The sequence below is a fragment of the Macaca mulatta genome, chromosome 1 (assembly GCF_049350105.2).
Source record: "Macaca mulatta isolate MMU2019108-1 chromosome 1, T2T-MMU8v2.0, whole genome shotgun sequence".
Lineage (NCBI taxonomy): Eukaryota > Metazoa > Chordata > Mammalia > Primates > Cercopithecidae > Macaca > Macaca mulatta.
In genome coordinates, this window is record NC_133406.1 from 9,545,483 (window position 1) to 9,570,656 (window position 25,174).

Consider the following 25,174-nt stretch of genomic DNA (forward strand, 5'->3'; position numbering starts at 1 on the left):
AGAGACACTTGTTGAGACCAAGAATCCTAGTCCCCACTGTAGGGAATCAATCAATTATAGGACATGTCCATTGATTTCACGGTATTTACATCCATCATTCAAGTGAAAGAAACAAGACAAAAGAAAACAGGTTAAATGATATTATTTGATTTTTATGAATAAAATTTTCAATCTTAAAAATGGGTAATGTATTCTCCTGAAAGCCTCCTGCTTGTATCCTAACTGAGAATGTGTCTCCAAATAGATATAGATTCTCATTTGTATGCACATTGGTTCCCATGGAAGCATAGTAGGGGAAATCTTTAATTATGAGTTTAGAAGCTATTTACTCTCCAGAATATTAAATTAGCAAGGGTTAACCTGAAGCATATTTTCTAAATTAATTTTATTTTCAAAAATAAAATTAGTTCCCTATTTCCCCATATGAAAATATTATATGCCTCCATATTTACGTGTCTGTCCTATAGTGGAGAGGCTGACTTCCTTACAAAGTCTTTGGAAATCAGTCTTACAAATTTAGGTTATATACATATGCCAATCAGTAGCGTACACAGCACAGTACATGCCTCCTCATTTGTACACGGAAGATGATAATGGAGTCCTTGAAGACTTGTGAAGATTAAGAGACAACGTGGCTAGGAACTCCCTGAAAGTTACCAGCTGAGTGTATGGTAGTCATTATTGTTATGATCAATTTCAACATAAAATTGTAAGTCTTTTCGTTAAAAAGAAAGTTAGAAAATAGTAAGAAATGTTCATCCTCAAATGCATAAAATAGAGACTTATAAAGGTATGAGGAAACAAGCAGGTATTTTGTCAGGTGTTAGCTTTTGAAACAATAAAAAATATTTCTTCCAGGCTGGGTGTGGTGGCTCACACCTGCAATCCCAAAACCTTGGGATGCCAGGAAGGAAGGATCACTTGAGCCCAAGAGATGGAGACCAGCCTGGGCAATTAAGTGAAACCCTGTCTCTACAATAATAATAATAATAATAATAATAATAATAATATTGGTCAGGTGTGGAGCATGAGCCTGTAGTCCCAGCTACTTGGGAGACTGGGGTGAAAAGATTACTTGTGCCCAAAAGGTTGAGGCTGCAGTGAGCCTATCGTTTATATATATATATGTTTAAATAGATATATAAATTTATATATCTTTTTATATATGTTTTTATATATGACATATTCAAATGATATATAAAAATATATAAATAATATATATCATATAAAATATGATACATATCATCTATACATATATGACACATGTAATCTACACATATATAATATATGACACATATCTACACACAGGAGAAACAGATGATATATATCATAATATAATAAATATATATCACATATTAAATACATACATAGAAAGAAATAGCCATTTTCATTCAACAGTAATTATTATTGCAGTATTGCCAGTTACTTGAGCATATCAAAGCTTTAATAATGTGATAATACCTACATTATTCCATTATATTTCTGGTTACACAACTGGATGAATACTCTTGATATGGTATATATGGTTCATTCAAACATTACCCCTTTTTGCTTGATGCATGTTAATCTACAATAGTTTATGTGCTGGCAACTGGAATAACCTATCACCTATTTTCTTCTCTTAAAAATTATCTTTATTAGCCCAGTGCTTTACAGTTACCTATCTACAGCCATCTGTGAAATCCGAGTGGCTTGACATAATTTGTGCTACTCTATCTCATTAGCTCATGTTGACTTCACTGTATATGGTTGGTCTACAGCAAGCAACAAAGATGGGTGTCATGTGTTAAAACACTGTTTTAGTGGACTTAATGATCTTTCACGTTAAAATTGTATGATAGAATTTCAGTTAAAATCGTACAATTCAAGAAGAAACAGTTGAATTAAACAATTTTAAGTCCTTCTCTGAGTGATGTATACCTACTCATTTATTGACAGAGGACTTTCTTTTGGTTCAGTTATTTTTCACTCTACTTTTAAACAAATAGCTTAAATCTACAAGAATAATAACACAGGTCAGGTGCAGTGGCTCACACCTGTAATCCCAGCACTTTGAGAGGCTGAGGCGGGTGGATTACCCGAGGTCGGGAGTTCGAGACTAGCCTGACCAACATGGAGAAACCCTACCTCTACTAAAAATACAAAATTAGCCAGGCATGGTGGTGCATGGCTGTAATCCCAGCTACTCAGGAGGCTGAGGCAGGAGAATCGCTTGAACCTGGGAAGCGGAGGTTGCAGTGAGCCAAGATCACACCATTGCACTCCAGCCTGGGCAACAAGAGCAAAACTGAAACTCCCTCTCAAAAAAAAAAAAGAATGATAACACATATACATTTTCTACCTTTCCCAAATGATTAATGGTCGGGGACTTCCTTGGACATATGAATTATATATATAAATTATATAGCATGTCTGTGCTTTATATTTATGTAAATATGCTTTAATATGTATAATTTAAAAACAGTGATGCATTCAAGCCTGGAGTGTTGAACAAAAGCAATCAAAAGAAATATGACAGTTATTATAATAAAAGAAAACCTTAACTATTATAAAAATATTTTTCTCACTAACTCATATTAGGGCAGTCACTCCACCTTCAGTTAACATGAGGTCAGAATATTTCTCATCATTGTTGAAATGCTGCTCTAAAAATCAAATTTTCCAGCCCACCCAGGGACACAATCAATCAATCAATCAATCAATAAAGCTTAATGATAAATTAAGAAGGTAGGTAGTAGAGTCAGATATACATTTTCAAAATTCCTAATATCTTTTGATAAAAATATTTACAATGATGTAAACATCATGGTAAGATAAAATTTGCCACTTTTCATTTTTTTCTGGTCATACTTTTTACAGATTTATATTAATAACATTTTAAGATAACATCCATATTGAAAGACATTTCATGGAAATCTTTGTAACATGCCAAATGCAATTATTTCTTGTGCAATCTAAGGACAAAATGTATCATCAACCATTTGAATCACTAATTTTATCGGTAACTATTGGTTGAGTTCTGGACCCAGGAAAAACAAGAATGAACAAGACAGGAACTGCCCTCAACTAGCTAACACCATAGTGAGATAGTTTTTATATCAACAAATCATTGCAAAAGAAGCGAGCGTGATTTATAACACAGGCATGCACACAGTACAGAAGAGCAGAAAAAGAAACAGTGAATTTTAAGGGGAAGATCAAGGAAGTTTTCACAGATGACAGTGCCTGTAAACTGAGTCTGAAAGGAAGAACATGAGTTTGCTTAATGGACTGTACGTCTAAGCACAAGGAGGCTCATGGGATCATGGCATGCAGGTAAGGCTTGGTGCTACTAGGTGGGGCTTGGTCAGCAAGGAAGGAGAGGACATTGGTAGCCAACACATCCGAGAGAGTCACTAAACCTCTCTGGGAAATTCACAGCTCATTGATTCCACTTCCAGTCACCATTGAGCAGGCTCTCTTCTTAAAGGACTCACCTTCTGCTTGACCCACAATACAGCCTGCTGGAATACACCTCCATTCCTAGGCTTATACGCTTCCCTTCACCATGATTATGCCATGTGTAAAGTTAGGGGCTATTCTCAGAATCCCACTGTAGTAAAGGTTTCATCTATTTCGTATCTCCAAATTATACTTCAGGTCTGAACATCCCATGTCTACTCCATAGTCTGCATTTAAGTAGTATCAGACAGATACTGGATTCTTTTTTTTTTTTTTTTTTTTTTTTTTAGAGGTGGAGTCTCTCTCTGTTGCCTAGGCTGGAGTGCAGTGGTGCGATCTCAACTCGCTGCAACCTCCACCCCCTAGGCTCCAGCGATTCTCATGCCTCAGCCTCCTGGGCAGCTGGAATTACAGGTGTGTGCCACCACACCTGGTGAATTGTTTTTTTTTTTTTTTTAGTAGAGATGGGTTTTCACCATGTTGGTCAGGCAGGTCTCAAACTTCTGACCTTAAGCGATCTGCCCATCTCAGCCTCCCAAAGTGCTGGGATTACAGGTGACTGCACCCAGCCAGAAGAAGACTTCTAAAGACATACATAATTTAACTTGTGATGTTAAGGTAAACATCACAAATATATATAATGACCATAAAACCACAAAGATAAGTAGAAATCCACAAAAATATGTCTGTTTAGTAGGTGATATGGTTTGACTGTGTCCCCACCCAAATCTCACCTTGAATTCCCACATGTTGTGTGAGGGACCTGTTGGGAAGTAACTGAATCGTTGGGGCAGGTCTTTCCCATGCTGTTCTCATGGTAGTGAATAAGTCTCAAGAGATCTAATGGATCTATAAGGGGGAGTTCCCCTGCACAAGCTCTCTCTGTGCCTGCTGCCATCCATGTAAGATATGACTTGCTCCTCCTTGCTTTCCACCATGATTGTGAGGCCTCCCCAGCCACATAGAACTGTAAGTTCATTAAACCTCTTTATTTTGCAAATTGCCCAGTCTCAGGTATGTCTTTATCAGCAGCAAATGGACTAACAGAAAATGGACTAATAATACAGCAGTGCCAGCATTCCAACTGCATAACCTTGCTTTTTTCATTTTATTACATTCTAAATCCTAATATGAGACTTCTTAATGTGCATGTTGGCCACACTGAAGGGCTAGAAGTATGGCATGCTTCAGGCCCTGGGAGAGCAGGCCAGCATCACATCAGCGCCATGAGCATCTCTCACCCAGGCCCTCATGGAGGGACAGCAACACAGCAACCAGGCCTGTACCCATGTCCATAGTATGTAGGTTCTTACCAAGAAATGCACCCCCAAAGCCTTTATGCCCCAAAGCTTCCTCCATAACCACTACTGTCCTCATCAGAGGAAAACTCTATAAAGGCTGAAGAAGTTACTGCAAAAATAAATAAGAAGAATAAATGGGTGTGTGCAAAGCAATCCCAGATAACATTTTAATCTGAATTATAAGCAAGTCAGGTAAGTCAGATGAAATTTACATGTGAAAGATTTTCTGGGTACAGAGATGGACAGAGTTGGACAAACCAAACGCTGTCATTGTTTTAGATGGTTTATAAGGAGGACGCGAGGGAACAACACTTGGCTTTCTGGTCTGAGTGATACACGTCAGCCCAGCAACTGGCTCAACTAGAGAGATGGACACAAAACATGGGCTCATGCTCTTGACTCTAAATATTGCCTCAAGTTATCAGTACTTTCCACCTTGGGAACAAACTATGACTCATTTGGAAAATGTCACCCACTAAAACCACTGAATTTTGTCCAATGTAAGCTCAAAGGACAATATCTTAAGTTGATTCATAATAAAAACAAGTGTACGTCTGATATAGAACTCATGATTATGAAAGTGAAAGTTCAAGCCCTTACTCCCCATTGCGTTGTGAAACATTTTCTACATTTATACCTCCTTTCTTTTTTGCCCTCTTTCTCTCCTGCAAAAAAAAAAAAGTCATTTTAAACATGGTGACAGTCCAAAATTCAAAATAAATTGAACATTCATTTGATATTCCTTGATCGGCCTAATAAAGCCATTTTTTTTTTGGTCATTTCAGTATTCCATATTCAAGCTATGTTTGCATTTTGTTGTTTGATTTAAATATTTGTTAATCTTTTTAGAAATTCTGAATCTAACACAATAAATCCTATAATTGAGCACATTTACAAAAGTCCTTTAAATATAACACATGGCAAGGACATTTTCAAATTCAGAAGTTCTCTGATTTACATTATTTTAAAATCATACTATATAATGATTTGTGATGATATCTTTACAATGTCTGACAAAGGTGATAGCTACCATTCCTTGTGTGGATACTGTGTTAAGCCATCTGAACAAAGGCAGTATGGAGTATATCATAATCATTACCATTTTATTTCTCAGAAATTGAGGCTTTTGAAAACTTCACAATTAATAAATGACTTTTGACCCAGGGCTTTCTGATTCTAAAATCTGTGCTCATCAGGATAATCCCACACTCCCCAGGGAACAGACTGATAACTTAGTAAGTCTCACACTGCTCCCAAACACTTGCCCATATTAACTCATGTAATCCATACAACAAGCCTATGCAATCAGATAGATCTCTTTTTATCAGTCTCATTCTATAAATGTGCAAACTAAAGCGCAGAGAAATTAAATGACTTGTCCAACTTTGCAAAGCTACAAAATGGTGGAACTGGGTTGCAACCTCAGGCAGTCTGACTATAGATCCTGCATACTTCAGCACTACGCTACAATATTAGCTAGTGAATATGTCACCTGTTAAGATTTTTGTTTCATTTATATGCAAAAATTTTATTCATGTAACAGACCACTGCCCTTCTAGTGAAAATCATATCTAATTTCAGGAATTAGAATTTGCAAACCAGTTTCATTGCATAAGCCTGGTTATATAACTTGTTTAAATTTAGTGGAAAAGTCTTTCTCAATATTACTGAATATATTTGTTAAGATTACATTTTCAGTTGTTCATTTTAAACAGGCTAGCTGTATTCTCCTAGCTAAAGAGAATGGCCATAGAAGATGTTAAAAAGATTTCAGTTAACAAATGTTTTAAATATTATATTTAAATAATATTTACAATCTCACCAAATTCCTCCATTGTTTCCTTAGTATCTTGAAACTAAAGTACACGTAAGAAATATCTAATATATCTTTCTCCTTCATGTGTAAAGACCTCATAGATAAAATCGAATAAGAGTAAACACGCTGGAGGGAAGCAGCAGCAGAAATTCCTTATGGTTGGTGGGGATTGCTGTGTGCATGGGTGTGTGAGAAACATGTTTCCTCATATATCATTTAAACATAATTTTCTCAAATATACAAAATGAATTTGGGTCATAAATTAGAATTAATTAGGATTTTATCATTTATCTCTTAGGTAAGTAACATATAAAATAGTAGACTGCGTTAATCAATTTGAAGAGACAATTATGGTCACAATTTTTTCCAGCTTCCTACTTGTGATGTTAGTTGACCACAGATAACACCATTTATTTTTACAGAGTTTGAGCGTTAGCTAATAATTTCACATCCGTTACCTCTTTGGACCTTCAAAGGAAATCTTATGAAGTAGGTAAAGCAGAAGCGATTCCTATCATTTTTCAAATGAAACTGAGGCCGAGAGATTAGGGGACTAGTATGAGGAGAAATGCTGGAGACGAAAATTAACATCTTCTGACTGAGTTTAACTTTCTTTCCATAACAGCATAAATATCATACACCAACTGTCAGTATGGTGCATCGGTAAGTGGAAGCACATCAAATACCCTGTATAATAAAATTAAACTGCTTCAAAGTATAAACTAGGTAAAAAGTTTAAGCTTACATTGGCACCAGATCTATATAATATTAACCAGAAGATATTGAAACTGTCCAGTGATGTTTTTTAATTCAATTAAAAAAGAGGGAAGATTCTACAGTTCTAAATTCTGCCTGTACAGGTATACATAATTATCATATTTGTATACTTACACCTAATAGATACAGCTCAGCATGCTCCTTCATTTTACAATTGGTTGATACAGAAATAGACTAGATCTAGCCATATTTCATACCAGCAACACAAATACATGTGTTTTGCACATTTTTCATTATAAAAATAGGTACTCTGTTGAAAATCTCAACATATAACTGTGTACATGATATTAGTTTAAAAATACCTACTAGTGAAGAGACTGGTGTTGTACATCATGATGGGGATGGATACAGTTCATTCAATCCACAGTCCACTGAGTGACTCACAACCAAAATATGTGCCATTACTGTTCATATCTAAACAGACACAAAAAGATGACAAAATCGGTCAATAAGTATGATCTCATATGGTTTGCATAAGATTATCTTTCTATTCTGTAGTATAATAATAATAATAAAAATAAAAAGATGTTTGATAAGCAACCCAACAGAAAGACCTTATCCTACATACCTCTGTTGTTGTTGTTTTTATTTCATTAGCTTTAAGAATACAAATGGTTTTTGGTTACACAGGTGAATTGCACAGTGGTGAAGTCTAGGATTTTAGTGCATCCATCACCTAAGTAGTGTACATTGTACCCAATAGGTAGTTTTTATCCCTTACCCTCCTCCCACCCTCTGAATCTCTAATGTCCGTTATTATCACTCGGATGCCTTTGTATACCCATAGGCTGGCTCCTACTTATAAGTGAGAACAGGTAATACCTCCATTTTGTACACAATGTGAAGTATAGCCATGCGAACATACCACATAGTCAGTAAATATCTCTGATTCAGAAGTAAATTTACTAGTAACTCAATGTAACATTTCTAGAAAGCCATATGCTTATCAATAAGAAAACCAAACTTATCCCGTGATGTGAATTTTTTAAGGCCTATGTGTTGAGCATTACCCTATGCATGCATATGAACTTCCATTTAGTCTTCACCACAAATCTGCAATGTAGTCGTCTCGTTTTACAGATTTAAAGACTCAGGGGAGTAAGGCAACTGGCCCAGGACTCTGCCCTCTATAGAACATGCTGCTTTACCATATCACGTGGACCATGCAGAGCAACCCTTCTTTCAATGATTGGTTGTGCCCTATGCGTCCTACAATGTGACCAACAGCTATTGAGTTGATATATAAAGATACATCTCACTGGTTCTCTGTCTCTCATGTAGTTCTCTAAAATGCAAGCATAGTATTCTACTCATCTTTGTATGTCAAGATAGATATAAAGTGAGATCTCACTTTGAAATATAGTGCCTGGCACATACAAATATGTGCTGAGTAAATGAATGAATGAACAGCAACAACAAAAGTAGGCATTGGCATCTATTTTTTGCCTTAATTCACACTTTTGTTTTGTCAATCCTTTAATTTACTTGCCAAAGTTATCTTTCTGTTTGCAATACAATCTCAAGAAGAAAAAGAATAATCTGAAATATCATTTGAATGAAGTTCAAATATATTCATTCCAAAAATCACACACTAGTTAGCAGTTTAATTTAATTCATTTAGAGATCGAATTCTATTTCTCAAAAATAGAAAAAGGTTAAATAATAAAGACATTTTCCAGAAAGAAAAAAAATCCATGTTTTACCTGTAGATTAGGTATCGGCTTCCTAACAGGACTTACACCTACGCACCTTCCTCGATCACAGAGGGAAGGACAGCACGAATATAGGAGAAAACTGAAGTCGAAGTCTATAGGCAGAAACTGCATGATTACTAGGAGCTAGGAAAAGCTGCTCTGGATTGGAGATGCTACAGAAAAACAGCCAGCTTGGAGACTCTAGTGGTCAGATCCCAATTTACTCTGCAGAAAAAGCAGCACCACAGCAATCTCCCCAGAGCAAGAGTGGGCAAATTGCAACCCTGCTGCCAGTTTTTGTGTAGCCTGTGAGCTAAGAATGGTTTTGACATTTTTAAATGTTTGGAACAAACTAAAAGAATTGTGCGAATTATTTGAAATTCAAATATCAGAGTCTATAAATAAAGTTTTATTGGAACACAGCCACAGCCATTCATTTACATATTGTCTCTGGCTGCTTTCACGTTACCATGGCAGAGTTGAGTAGTTGTAACAGAAACAGTATGACCCACAAAGCCTAAAATATGTACTATCTGACCCCTTATAAAAATCGGTTGCTGGGCCGGGCGCGGTAGCTCACGCCTGTAATCTCGGCACTTTGGGAGGCCGAGGCGGGCGGATCACGAGGTCAGTAGATCGAGACCATCCTGGCTAACACGGTGAAATCCCGTCTCTACCAAAAATACAAAAAAATTAGCCGGGCGTGGTGGCGGGCACCTGTAGTCCCAGCTACTCGGAAGGCTGATGCAGGAGAATGGTGTGAACCCGGGAGGCGGAGCTTGCAGTGAGCCGAGATTGCACCGCTGCACTCCAGCCTGGGCGACCCAGCAAGACTCTGTCTCAAAAAAAAAAAAAAAAAAAAAAGAGAAGAAGAAGAAAAATCGGTTGCTGATTTCTGGTCTAGAGAATTGTTCATGCTTGATTTGGAGGAGATTATATGACAGGAAGAGGGGTGCTTTAGGGCAGATTGGACGCAGACGCTGCGAACCCCTGGCCCTACAGAAGATCATGAGCCTCAGGGGCAATTAAATAACCGCCTTGAGTAGGGCAGGGTATTTCTTTGGGGACAGCAGGATTTTCCCTGTAGGAAGCACAAGAAATGAGGTCAGACTCAGCCACACTTCATGTCAGGTGCACAAGCTGGGGCAATGAGGATGGATGGAGAAAGCTGGCCACTGGGATAGTGTCATTCTGCAACGTGCCAGAATGGCATTCTCTTCAAGGAAATCTCCAGAGCTCTGACTCCCTCCCTAAAGGTGCCAATCTTCAGAATGACAGATAACTGAGACAACCAGTCTTCTTGCTGAAGGCCTAAGAAAGGTCATGATAACAGCAAACAGAAGAACTCTAAAAAAGTTAAAAGATCCTCCATTTGCCCCCATGTAAGGGCAAAGAGTGGAGCACAGCAAAGATGCATAAATGGTAAAAATGTAAAATGAAGAAAGCATGAAGGTTATAGAGAAGAATCCGCTACATACATAATCCTTCCACGGAGAGGTGGCATTTCTTTTTGAAAAACATCAAAGGAAAGTAAAATACATTTTGTAGAATGTCTGTTTTTGAGACAACAGAGAACAAAATCCCAAAGATTTATCTTCCAGCAGAGAAGTTAGTTAAGCCCAAATAAATGAGAAGATCCCTAAATGGTTTCCCCATTGCATCTTAGAGGTGAAGAGAAGGTGGGTTTTGAGCTGGAAGACTTGGCTCTAAACACCAATTCTGATATATTCTTGCTACAGGACCTTGGACAGCCGGCCTCATATTCGAAGTCTCACTGGCACCACCTCTAAAATACAGTTGTTCTGAGAGTCGTAAGACAAAATATGCACAAGATGTCTAGAATACTGCCTGTCTCATGGGAGGTACGTGAGATTTCCTAACTGCCTAGCTTGCTTTCTCTCCCTCCTCTTCTAATACTAATCTCCAACCAAAATTATTACAGCTATAGGAAGTGGCTGCCAGATACTCAGTTCTCTCCTACGCTCCATACTTGACTTTGCTCCTTCTGTTTTCTGTGAGTAGGCAACATCTTCTTATTTGGGGTGCCTTTCTATTTGTCTGGTAAACTGCTACTCATTTCAAAAAATAATAATTCAAAAGCTAATTCTTACCAACCCCTAGTCCCTCAGGCACAAATATACTGCCATAACATTTTGTACATAATGTATATAATATAATAATATTATATTGTATTATCATCTGTTTGTATATCTGTCTTTCCCAGGAGGTTAAATCTTGGTCATTCTGTCTGATATAGTATAATATCAAGATGATTAATTATAATTTCCGGAGGAAGACAGACATAGTTTTTTAAAAAATGCTCACACATACATACTTCTGCCTATCTACCAGCCCTCTCTGCCTATCTACTGCCTATACTGCACAAGGGTCTTCTGATTCCTGTTGAATAGAGGAATTTCCTTCACAGCAGTTACAATCTGGAGTATTGCAGTGATTTCCAGACAGCTAGGTGTGCAACACGTTCTGATATTTGTTGAGAGAAAGAAGTGAAGAATGAACAAGTAAAGAAAGAATGACAGAAAGGCAGCCTTGGTGAGGATTTGGTATATAAAAAATTGGCTTGGCATGGTGGCTCATGCCTAAAATCCCAACACTTCAGGAGGCCAAGGCAGGCAGATTGCTTGAGTCCAGGAGTTCAAGACCACCCTGGGCAACATGGTGAAACCCCATCTCTACAAAAAAATACAAAAATTAGCCTGGCACGGTGGTGCACACCTGTAGTCCCAGCTACTTGAGAGGCTGAGATGGAAGGATCACCTGAGCCTGGGAGGTGGAGGTTGCCGTGAGAGGTAATCACACCACTGCACTCCAGCCTGGGTGACAGAGTGAGACTCTGTCTAGAAAAAAAATAAAAATAAAAATAAAAAATGAACATAGCATATTGCAGGTGGCATTGACAATTTAGTTATCCTGGAGATCCATCTGGAAATACACACAAAATGAAATAAATCTCATTTTATGGATGTAAGTCAACTTTAGGCAGCTCCCAGTAACAATATTCCCTCATTTCTTGAACACCTACTACATGTGAGGCTCAGTGGGAGGTACAACCTCTAAGTCAGCTATTATTTGTATGTGTTCACAAGAAGATATTGAAGATGAAGAAAAAAATAGGGAATTTTTTTTCTTGACTAAAGTTACACAGATATTAGTACAGTAAGTCCTCACATAACATTGTTGATAGGTTCTTGCTCACCTTAGTACCTGGAGAAAACCCACACAGACATGGGAAGTTTGTGCAAACTCCACACAGACATTGGCCCCAACTAACATTTTTTCCGCCAATATTATAATTATAAGAAAATAAAGTTGAATTAAACAAAGTTATTCAAGGACTTGTTATATACCGAGTTCTAAAATCTATGCATTTCCACATGACAAATCAAGATTCTTCGTTACTTTGATAAACGATGCTTTTAACATAGTATTTATTGTGTGAACAGTTAATGAATGGTAGCTGTTGTTACTACTGTTATTAACACCATCACACAACAACAGGGGAACAGTTTAACATTATGGAATGTTAAACTGCTAAACTTATATAATACTTTATTATTATAAGAAATGTGGAATTTATACTGATATAAGTAAATGTATGTAAAATGCAGAATATAAAATGGCATGTATTAGTTAATTAAAATTACAGGCAATATTGTGTATGGTAAATTAATAAAAATTAGAAGTTGGTATGCTGAAAATAATGAGACTGTGTGTTTGTAGGTAACTTATTTGAAGTTCCTCAGTTTCTTTGAGAGCACGAAAATTTCCTTGAATTCAAATTTATGTTAAAACAAACATAATGTGTAATTTCTAAAAGTGGTGTTACTATCCCAGACCTTCTCCACATTTGAAATCTCATTTCTTCTGGTGCAAGATAGCAAATTACTGTTGTTTTAGTAAGAGCTGTTTGTTTGTCTATTTATTTTACTATTGGGAATGGAAACACTTAGAGGCAGATTTTTTAAAAGAATTACTGAAGTGAAGTTTTCTTTGAAATGGAGTCATTTAAACCACTTACTTCACTTAAAATAGACATAGTTTACCTTAACGTTTCCCGATTAGCATAAGCAATCTACATATTATGATGCCGACTTCTGTAGTAAAGGCTAGACTATGTTCACATTTTGTTAAGATAAAGTAGTCAACACGTGCTGAAAATAAATTTATTTCTTATACAGTCATGCCTCACTTAACAATGAAGACACATTCTGAGAAATGCATCATTAGGTGACTTCTTCGTCATCTAAACATCATAGAGTGCACTCACACAATCCAAGATGGTATAACCTTGTACACACATAGGCTCTATCATACTCCCTATTGCTTCTAAGGCTATCTGTATAGCATGTCACTGTACTGAATACAATAGGAAACACCTGTGTATGTAAACATCAAAACGTAGAAAAGGTAGAGTAAAAATATGGTATTAGGCCAGTGCAGTGGCTCACACTGTAATCCCAGCACTTTGGGAGACTGAGGCAGGTGGATTGCTTGAGTCCAGGAATTTAAGACCAGCTTGGGCAACATAGAAAAACCCCATCTCCACTAAAAAAAGATGCCAAAATTAGCCGGGCATGGTCCCACTTAATCAGGGGCTGAGGTAAGAGGATCACCTGAGCCTTGGGAGGTTGAGGCTGCAGTGAGCCAAGATGGCCCCTGCACTCCAGCCTGGACAACAGAGTGAGACCCTGTCTAAAAAAAAAAAAAAAACAAAAAAAACCCCAGTATTATAATCTTATAGGACTACTCTTGTATAAGTGGTCCATCGTTGACCAAAACATCATTATGCAGTGCATGACTTTACAGAAATATAAGAAAGAGAGATTTTAGCAGAACCGTAATAGCAATAGTGACAAAAGTAATTGCTGCAAAAGGGTAAGAATATTTGATAAGAGTGACAGCTGAGACTCAAAATCGTCTTTGTGCTCTGAGAGCTGTGGAAGGCTAACCCCACTGGGGAACATCCAGCTCAGAGCTCATCTGGGCCTCAGACTTTCATCTGAAGGGAGTTCTAACCAGTGTCACTAACTGCTGAAGCAACTGACATTCTCTTATTCTCACTGAATTATAAGAGAACAAAGGCCAAAAAAAAATTGAAAGAATTCTGTGTAATCAAAGCATCTTTTAACAAAGAAGGTACAGAAAAATGACCTTGAACCTGATCATCAGGGAATCTGAAGCAGCTTCTTGGGCATGAGTGGGTGGCTTTTCTTCCCCACAGCAGTTATGTCCAGAGTTTTACATCTGACAGAGCCATGTCTTAAGCACACCAAGGGTTGGGTGGGCCTGGGGCAAATGGTGATATTCTGGATAAAAATGCACATTGTAGCTCAGTTTTCTTTAATTGAAAGGGTTATATGAAGAGTCTTTTTTCTCTCTTTGCTAAAATCCTAAAGTTATTTTTTATTAGAAATAACTATTTTAGGGCCCTTATTTGATAGCCACAGTGGTAAGGAAGGAACTAATAAATCAAAGGGAAAGATAGCCTTGATGAAGAAAGGCTCAGGCATAACAAAAGTAGGAGGTGGATTCCTAAGCTTGTTTCAAATTGCTACTGGGTAGGTTTATATATGTGTTTACATTTGTAATGAGGCAACTGTCATTTCGTGTTTATATTTATTGACTATTAAACTTTAAAGACCAGTTGTACTGAAAATTAACTCCTATATTTATTCCACATGTGCTATGCTGATGTTCCAATGACTTTTTAAATGAAGTTTATGTAAGGACAGCTGAATTAACTAGACAAAAATCAGTAGATTTTTAAAATATAGAGTTTACAAAATAGAGACAGCAGCTTCAAAACCTATTTAAATTAAGTCTAGCTCCAACATTATCTAATCGGGTTGAAACAGCCCTTTGGCGGCAGGGGATAGAGTCCTCTCATGAATCAGAGCTGTCACAATAGCGAAGAAGTGGTCAAGCTGTTTGATAGAGGGGTGAGGTGGAGTTTAGCTAATGCAGAGAGGAGGTCAAAAGTTAGGGCAAAGGGCCAGCAGAGAGAAACTGAAAAGCAGTTTCTATTGGCATCTTCCTGAGGGAAAAAGAAAGGAAAGGAAAACAATAAATTTCAGAGAGACTCTCATCACACTTTGTAATTGCATGGAAGATGAGAACTATGTAAATTAAAGGAAGTGATACTTGGCAAACCTTCCTAAAAGGCTAAGCTACCATCTCATTATTTTAGCCATTACATGCTCTTGCATTTCTCTTTCTTCTTTTCCTTTCTTCTGCTACTTCCCCTCTTCCCTTCTTCTTTTTTTCTCTTCTGCCCTTTCAACCTTTTCAGCTGGAGCAATATCATAATTAACACTGCTCATGTGTCTACCCACAAGTCAAGCACTTATGACTGATTTACATGCATATTTTCTTTTAACACTCTTCCATCATTGTTAATAGTATCCATATTTCATAGACATTAAGGCTCATATAGACTGAATTTCAAAGCCAAATTAGCCAGTGAGTGGGAAAAGATGGAAATCAAATCTTAATCTGATTCTTTAATTAATAAAAGAATGATTTTCAGGAGTGAAACTGTAAATTGCAGAACTCAGTGTAATCACAAGCCCTTTGCACATAAGAAATTAGGATGCAGATGGACGAACTTTGGGAACGGAGTTAAGTGGCCATATGAGCAAAATTCTGTATTGGAGAGCTATTCGACCAAACATTTTTAAAATAAAAGCAATCAAGTAAGTATTTAGGGAACAAATGGAATTCAATTCTGAACCTTACTGGTAGAAGGGGGTCTTCATTAGTGACTGATATAGAGTTTGGAGGTCCCCTCCAAATTTCACGTTAAGATGTAATCCCCAGCATTGCAGGTGGGGCCTGGCAGGAGGGGTTTGGGTCATGGGGGTGGATCCCTTATGGCTTGGTGGGGTCCCCAATAGTAATCTGGCTGTTTAAAGTATGTGGCACCTCCCTTTGATCCCACCTTGTAAAGGTCCTGCTCCTGCTTAGCCTTTTACCATGAGAAAAATCTCCCTGAGGCTTCCCCAGAAGTCAAGCAGATGCCAGTGCTATGCTTCCTGTACAGCCTGCAGAACCGGGAGCCAATTAAACCTCTTTTCTTAATAAATTACCCAGTCTCAGGTATTTCTTTATAGCAATGCAAGAACAGCCTAACACAGGATGATGTACCATTTAAGTCACATGAGAAAAGAGAAAGAACAATTGACACTAGTCCAGGAGACATCTAGACTGGAGGAGCAGTTAAAAGGGTATTTTTTTTTAAGAAACTGCAAAGAGGTTGGCAATCAGTCTAAGAATACCTCAGGCATGTAAAATATGCTGAAGACCCAAAGATAAAGCCCAAAAAAGTGACACTTAACAGTCAACTCTGAAGCCAAAGAAAGAAAAGAAAATGAAATTTAATTATCATTTTAAAACCTAATAGAATCCATTCTGGGATGTGAAGCTTTCTATCAGAATACATCAACAGTTGCAAAATATGCATTTAGATTGAAATGAAGATGGTTCCCTTACAACCTCTTCTAAACCATCCACTAGGATGCATAATAACTCTCAAGTACTCAAAAAGCCAGTGCATAACTGATTCTCAAATCTGAAAAGACCTTGGTTTTCCTGGAAATACAGTAAGAAGGCAGGCAGCCAAAAGTACATAAAAAACATTACAACCAGGGTTTCCTTGTTTTACATTTACCAGCCCGGGTACTTAGATGGCTATCTTCACTAGTCTTTGGATATTTTCCTAGTTTTGTATTAAAGGGAAATGATTTGTGACTCAGAACTCACATAATTACCTTGAGTGGATAATGGTTTACTAATATCTTGGATATGCACGTGTCTGTGTCTATGGTATGTTTTGGAATTACAATATTTACACATTTTAAAACTTGTCCTTAGTCTTTGGAATTGATAACACTTCCTTTAATGTCAAGACAGAGTTAAAGATAACTGCAGTAAGCAATCAAGGATGACTACGATTATGTTCTCATCTCCATAGAGATTGTTTGCAACAGGAGGAGGATGACTGTAGCCAGAAGAATACTTGTAACCATGTCCTCCAGCTAGGATTTCTAAGTAAATTATAGAATGGAAGATCTTCAAGTCACATGCTCCTCAAGACACTGTCCATTTGGGGGAACTGAAAAACCAAAGCTGAGGTTAGAACTGAAGGTAATCAATCAAACCTAAGCAAACCTGAAACCGTGAAGATAAGCCACATAAATTCAACATTGTCACTGCTTCCTTGACTCTGAATTCAGATGGAATTTGGGTCAACATATTTAAGATACCTCCCTAGACTAGGAGCTAGCAATATAATGATGGGGTCTAAATAGTACCCTTTCACACCCTCAGCTAGCTTGCAGTTAAAAAGACATGCACATTGTTCATCTAATTACGCTTATGATATCTAACCTGCCTCAGCCTCATTAGCCATTCCAGGCCAGGCTGCCTTCAAGGTATGGTGCAGGATCAAACTGCAACACCCTGTATCCAACATCCCAGGTCAATGGCCTCTTTAGCAGCCCTTATCTTTGCTCCGGACTAACCTGTGGCTGTGCCCATTAATAGCCACTGACCTCCATGATGTTGTCTCCTTGATCTTAGGAAACAAGTTTCAGAAGTTTCAAGAGCAGCTTCAGGTCAGAAATGTGCAAAAAGACATCCCCAAATAGAAATAAATGTAGGGATAAGGGAAAAACAAAATCTTCCCCATGGAATAAATGTCTTAGGCCTAACCAAAACTCAAGAGCAACACAGAAGCCCGAATAATTTACTAACAAGAGTGTAAGAGCATTTTCATAGGACAGAACCCACACTCAGTGTGGGTCTGGGGTGCTAAAAACACAGGGCTCAAAGGAACAAAGGGAAATAGGAAGGACTGAAAATATACTAGATAGGAACTAAAGGCATCTTAAGTAAGACTTGGTGATTGGGGCTCCGCTCAAAATTCTAGCTAAACTTGGCAATATGGCAGGGATATAATGAATTCTCCCTTTGGAGAGAGAAGACAACATACATGGAGAGGTTTTTGCTCTAAGTATGAGATGTACATAATACCAATATTATCCTTTTATTAGAGGACTTCTCCAAGTGAGTTTAAGTTCATAGTATGTGGATTCTGGGCCAGTGTGGGACACTGGCATTGGTTGATTGGTACCCTGGTGAATCCCCAAGTTCTTCTTTGCGCATCCCCCTTCCTTCAGCAAACACTGTGTGCTGAATTAATTCCACTTCTGAGGTTTTGATCAAAGTACACTTATTTGGTGCAAGAAAGCTGTAGGAACAGCCCAAGCTGCTCCTGTATATAATAAGCTGCTCTATACTAATAGAGCCATCTAAAATGTAAGCTGCCTGAGGGCAGGGACTCTTTCTCACTACTCTATGTCCAGCACCTAGCACCGTGCCTGGCATGTAGTAGACTATTTTTGAACGGATTAGCAGTCTTATAAAAAATATGGCATCTTCAAAATAAGTCTTTACTGAAGCTTAGCAGCTACCAGCAGTGGTACTGAACCTTTCATTTAATGATAACTTTACGAAAATCAAAGTTAAATCATTATTTTTATAATTTATGACTATTTCTTGATGGTCTTATGTGAACTAGGTAAAATACTAAATGTTCTATGTATAAACCTTATCATTTAATCTACATAATAACCTCAAAAACGTATACTAGCTTCATTTTACATATAAGGAAATTGATGATACAAACTTAGGTTGGATTTGGCCTAATTTCCGTCACTTTGCACCATACAACAACTTGTCTTTATCTGTTTTCCGTTTCAGAGAATCCCTTTAAAACTAGAAGTAATTTTCAGATTTAATAATTTTTTTTTTTTTTTTTTTTTTTTTTTTTTTTTTTTTTTTTTTTTTGAGATGGAGTCTGGCTCTGTCGCCCAGGCTGGAGTGCAATGGCCGGATCTCAGCTCACTGCAAGCTCCGCCTCCCGGGTTCACGCCATTCTCCTGCCTCCGCCTCCCGAGTAGCTGGGACTACAGGCGCCGCCACCACGTCCGGCTAGTTTTTTTGTATTTTTTAGTAGAGACGGGGTTTCACCGTGTTCGCCAGGATGGTCTTGATCTCCTGACCTCGTGATCCGCCCGTCTCGGCCTCCCAAAGTGCTGGGATTACAGGCTTGAGCCACCGCGCCCGGCCAAGATTTAATAATTTTTGAAACCAGAAATAAGGTAAATGTCTGGAAGTAAGATGTGGCTAACTTTGGCATCGGTACATAGTTATATGACATTAACTTAGCCAGCGATCCATATCCCAGTCCATCAGATGGAATTAGTACCACCAGCTCAGCAAATAAAGGTAATATTCTGTGAATATGCTTTGAACATTCAATATGTATATGTACAAATCAGTATGCACGTTCTCCTAAAATTTTCTTTTTTGAGACAGAGTCTCGCTCTGTCACCCAGGCTGAAGTGCAGTGGCACGATCTCACTGCAACTTCTGCCTCCCGGGTTCAAGCAATTCTTGTGCCTGTTTCCCAAGTAGCTGGGATTACAGGCACCTGCCACCATGCCTGGCTAATTTTTGTGTTTTTAGTAGAGATGGTGTTTTAACATGTTGGCCAGGCTTGTCTCGAACTCCTGACCTCAAGCGATCTGCCTGCCTTGGCCTCCCAAAGTGCTGGGATTATAGGCATAAGCCACTACATCCAGCCCTAAAATGAGCATCTTTATTTCAACACTTATGGTGAGGAAAAAAAGCAGAGACCTTCCCATAACTAGCAAGAGCTGCTAAGTCAGCCTCAGAATCAACGGGATAGGAGAGATGTGGTAGGGTTTGGCTGTGTACCCACCAAAATCTCATCTTGAATTGTAGCTCCCATAATCCCCACGTGTCATGGGAGGGACACAGTGGGAGGTAATGAATCATGGGGGTGGTTACTCTCATGCTATTCTTGTGACAGTCAGTGAGTTCTTACAAGATCTGATGGTTTTTAAGGGGCTTTCTTTTTTTCTTTTTTTTTTTTTTTTGAGACAGAGTTTGACTCTTGTTGCCCAGGCTGGAGTGCAGTTGTGCAATCTCGGGTCACTGAAGCCGCCATCTCCTGGGTTCAAGCAATTCTCCTGCTTCAGCCTCCTGAGTAGGTGGGATTACAGACACCTGCCACCCCACCCAGGTAATTTTTTTTTTTTTTTTTGTATTTTTAGTAGAGATGGGATTTCAATCTCCACGCTAGTCTCGAACTCCTGACCTTAGATGATCCACCCATCTCAGCCTCCCAAAGTGCTTGGATAATAGGTGTTAGCCACGGCACCCAGTCTCTAAGGGGGCTTTCCCCACTTTGTTCCACATTTCTCCTTCCTGCCGCCCTGTGAAGAAGATGCCTTTCTTCCCCTTCACCTTCCACCATGAGGCCTTCCCAGCCACGTGGAACTGAGAGTCAATTAAACCTCTTTTCTTTATAAATTATCCAGTCTCGGGCATTTCTTCATAGCAGTGTAAGGATGGACTAACACAAGGTGGCAGCCAGTTTAGCTCCATTGCTGGCATAGTGTTTTACAATCATGGAAAGTTTAGCTTAGTAATGGGGGCCTTGTTCTGTATTTTTAAAAAATCATATCCACACGCAAATTTATGAAAAGAAGGGACAGAATGTTTTTCTGTTCTGAAAAAAAGAAGAAAACTTGAGGTTACTTGACCTTTTCTCATCTAAAGGGAAGTGAAAGTGCTTCAAAATATATTATTTCCAGAAGAGCAATATAGAGAATTAAAGGATGTTTCAAAATTATTTAATTTAAGGTTTTCATTATGGGGTCATTTTGCAAAAAACAAAAAAACTTTTTATTGCAACTAATGAATTAGTGAAAAGCACTTAAAGACATAAATAATATTTTAGCTGAATCTGCTTTAATCTTTGGTGTTCTCATTTCCTTAGAGGTGATTATGCATAGATTTATAGAAGAGATTGTATTAAACTTCACCAGAGGGTCTTTTTCTTAATCATCTATTTTTTCAATATTCTTAATTACTTTCATATTTAATCTTCTAGTTTTCATTACATTTTTCTATTTTTCAGGATCTTAATGTTAAACTTTATCAAGTAGAGTGGAACTCCTACATATCCTTTTTTTTTTTTTTTTTTTTTGAGATGGAGTCTTGCTCCATTGCCCAGGCTGGAGTGCAGTGGCATGACCTCGACTCACTGCAACCTCTGCCTGCCAGGTTCAAGTGATTCCCCTGCCTCAGCCTCCTGAAGAGCTGGGATTACAGGTGTGTGCCACCACGCCCAGCTAATTTTTGTACTTTTAGTAGAGACGGTGTTTCACCATGTTGGCCAGGATGGTCTCAATCTCCTGACCTTGTGATCCACCTGCCCCGGACTTCCAAAGTGCTGGGATTACAGGCATCAGCCACCGCACCTGGCCAACTCCTACATATAAGAAATATACTCCATCTTAAAAATCCATTCTAGGCCTGGCGCAGTAATTTTATTATTATTACTGTTATTATTATTATTATTATATGAATTATTATTATTCATATTATATGGGTCCTATGAATTCATGGGTCCTATGAATTCCCATATTAAGTTTTGGATCAGCTTGTCAATTTCTGCAAAAAAAAATCCTAATAACAGTGTCTAATATGTTTTTAGTTTTTCTATCTTGTTTTCTCTGTCTTCATCTTTCAGTAGTTTGGTCATGATGTGTTTGGACATAGATCTCTTTATGTTTTTCTGACTTGTAGTTCATTGAGCTTCTTGAATATGTAAATTGATATGTTTCACAAAACTTGGGACGCTTTGGCCACTATTTCTGCAAATATTTGTTTTCTGCCTTTTCTGCCTTCTTCTTTCGGAACTCTCATACATTGGTATGCTTGATGTTGTATAGACCACAGTCCCTGAGGGGCTATTCATTTTTCTTTTTTTTTTTTTTTTTTTTCCAGGGATAATTGCTATTCATCAATCTTCAAGGTCACTGGGTCTTTCTTCTGCCGTCTCAAGTCTGCTTTTGTGCTCCTCTCTAAGTTTTCATTTTGTTATTTTACATAATTTCTGCCTCTTTATGGATATTCTCCATTTGGTGAAGGATCAAGCACACACTTTATTCTTCAATTATAGTATCCTTTAGTTCTTAGGCCATACTTACTATAGCTCCACTGAAATCCATTGAACTTTGTATACCTAGTTTAATACCTGGAACCCTGCACTGGGAGTTTCTATTGAATGCTTCTTTTTCATTAGTGTGAGTCACACTCTGGAAGTCTCCATTTTCTTAGTATTTTTCATTATTAATTTAATTTTTGCAGACACATTGCTTGGAGTGGCTTGCCTTTTAAATGTCAGCATAAATTTTAATGGATCAAGCAATATAGCTAAAAATATATTAGTTTCAGTTTGTTGGGATAGAAAGTTGAATTTGAGGAGTTGAGAAATATGTAGCTGACTCAGTGGTCCAATTAATTAATTTGATCTATATTTGAAGAAGAGTACCAACAAACGTAACAAAAAAATAATTTGAAGAGTCTCGTCAAAGAAAAAGTTAGTCCAGTAAACTTGTTTCTAATAGATGAAAAGGGTTGAGAGGAGAACCTCAAGCAGGCACGGAACCTGCACAGAGTAACATCTGAACATAATGGCTATTAGGTTAATGTAAAGATTAATGACAAACGGACAGATACAGAAAAATATACAATTAGCCAAGTAAAGTAATAGTAACAGATAATTAACAAGGCATCTTTTTTTTTTTTTTTTTTTTTTTTTTTGAGATGGAGTCTCACTCTGTCACCCAGCAGCACAATCTTGGCTCACTGCAACCTCCGCCTCCTGGGTTTAAGTGATTCTCTTCCCTCAGCCTCCCAAGTGGCTGGAATTACAGGCACATGCCATCATATCCAGCTAATTTTTGTATTTTTGGTAGAGACAGGCATTCACCATGTTGGCCAGGCTGGTCTCAAACTCCTGACCTCAAGTAGTCTGCCCTGCCTCGGCCACCCAAAGGGCTGGGATTACAGGCATGAGCCACCACACCCAAAAGGCATCTTATAACATATCAGTTATTTAGCTTTCAAAATCAAAGACATTTGAAATTGGAACTTCACATATTCCCTTTCAGATTATCACTCCAAAGCATCTGGTACTCCATAAACTTAAGACGTGCTATGGTGTGATGTATCACCTCCGAAAACAAAGCAAGACTCATATGCATTTCTTTGGTAAAGATTTTTTAAATCTAATTTTTTTTCTTGAAAGGAAACCATTTCTGAACCATTCCATCAAGAACTAGATAAAAACATCATGGATTATGAAGTAAATGCGAGGAAACAGAGGATCTAGCAGGTATAGAGGGCTCCTTTAAGCCTGAACGAGAAGAAGAATATTCATATTGTTGTTGGGGGTTATTCTGGAAAAAAATATTTTATTTAGACTGTCTCTATCCCAAATTCTTTTTTTGTTCTTGTGTTTAGACCAACTCTCCCTCTGTTGCCCAGGCTGGAGTACAGTGGCGTGATCTCAGCTTACCGCAACCTCTGCCTCCCAGGTTCAAGCGATTCTCATGCCTCAGCCTCCCAAGTAGCTGGGATTTACAGGCGTGTGTCACCATGCCCAGCTAATTTGTGTATTTTTAGTAGAGACGGGGTTTCATCATGTTGGTGGGGCTGGTATCGAACTCCTAAACTCAGGTGATCCATCTGCCTTGGCATCCCAAAGTGCTGGGATTACAGGCAGGAACCACTGCGCCCAGCCTGCCCAAAGTAAATTAATGTCCTTTTATTTCCATCTCTAACCTCTGCTGCTGCATTATCTGCAGGTTATATTTGTAACAAAGATTACCAGGTACGCTGTTCAGTCATGCTTTGGAACGTACTGTAGTTGGATTACCAAAATTTACAGAAGGGCACCTTATTTCTTCCGTCACCATCATGCCCTGCACTTTCAAACAGATGGTCAGCCAAAAGACCAGTGCAGGACAGAAAGGATCTGTGGAAAGCATTTATCCTCTTGTCAGAAGAGACATGTCAGCAAGATTTGCCAAGTCTCTCGCTGATCAACACTTCAGATACTCCTTGAACAACAGCAGGAATCGGTGCCGCCGGGTACTAATAGGAAAAAAATCTAAAGACTTGTCACATCTCATCACACAAAGAGGTCTATCTATGAGCTAGCAGACATGAACCACTGTGACTTGCCATCATCTCTGCATAAGAAAATAGTGATATGCAAGTGTTTTACTCCCTTTAAATGCATCCATTCATTTATTCAAACTTACTAAATAATGATAGTTGCTGACACTTACTAAAGTCTTTCTATTCTAATCAGTTTTACATTTTCTTTTAATCCTCCTATCAGCCCTTTGAGGGTCGTCATTTTAGAAATTGAGTTAAGTAAGCCCACACATTTCCATTCTGTGCTGAGAACTTTGCAAAACATGGAAATATAAAATGCATGTCATCACGTCCACTTTCATAGAAAGCAGTTGTGAAAAGAAAGATTTTGAAAGTTGTAGTACAAGGGGATGGTAATGAAATACAGTTAATAGATTTTAAATGCTTATTATATAACATACAGCTAAATATCTTACATTCATGATCTCCTTTAATTCTTATAAGCCTCTGAGATAAGTTATTTGATTGTCTTTATTTTTGTAGATGAGGAAACTGAGGCTTACAGAGGTTAAACCATCGAAAGCTATTAGCTGGTAAGTGATGAACACTGTGATCGAGATATTTACCAAGTACCGTAAGAACAGAGAAAAGCACAAATGACTGATGTGGGGGCTCAGTTAGAGCTTCACATAGAACTGTTTGACATTTGAACTAAGTTGAAAATTACGAGTGGGAGTTCACCTTGAAGGAGAGAGCAAAAATCTCAGACCTGAGAAACAGCACATGGCAAGACGTGCAGTTGTCACAGATCCAGGAACAATCAGTGGGTCAGTAGTGCTTGAGGAAAGGTAGGTAACAATGGCAGGGAGTGGGAACAAAGGGGATGTAAATGGAGCTCAGGACTAAACTTTTTAAGGGCCTCAATTTTTTTTTTTTTTTTTTTTTTTTTAAGAAATCCGGTTTTCATAACACACGGTCAACAGCTCAGGCTCTGGGAATTCAGCAATGTTAGGTTTGAATCCTCCAGCTCTGTCATTTCTTGAACCTTGGTCAATAAACATTATTCAATCTACTGTTTCTTCATC

At 38.1% G+C, this 25,174-nt stretch overlaps 1 protein-coding gene across 4 annotated transcripts in view; it reads right to left on the bottom strand.

The window, feature by feature from the left end:
* The window catches only part of CHRM3 (cholinergic receptor muscarinic 3), a 522,214-nt gene that overhangs the window by 352,876 nt on the left and 144,164 nt on the right, over positions 1-25,174 (bottom strand). The window contains exons 1-2 of one of the 4 annotated variants that reach the window (XM_015126487.3): positions 9,039-9,355; positions 7,642-7,749 (exon numbers count right to left, since the gene is read on the bottom strand). The exons of 2 other annotated variants lie outside the window; for them this stretch is intronic. The gene's annotated coding sequence lies outside the window, so the exon portion shown is untranslated. Of the gene's footprint in view, positions 1-7,641; positions 7,750-9,038; positions 9,356-25,174 lie in introns of those variants that run through there. One more of the 4 variants, XM_015126482.3, reaches the window with a different exon arrangement.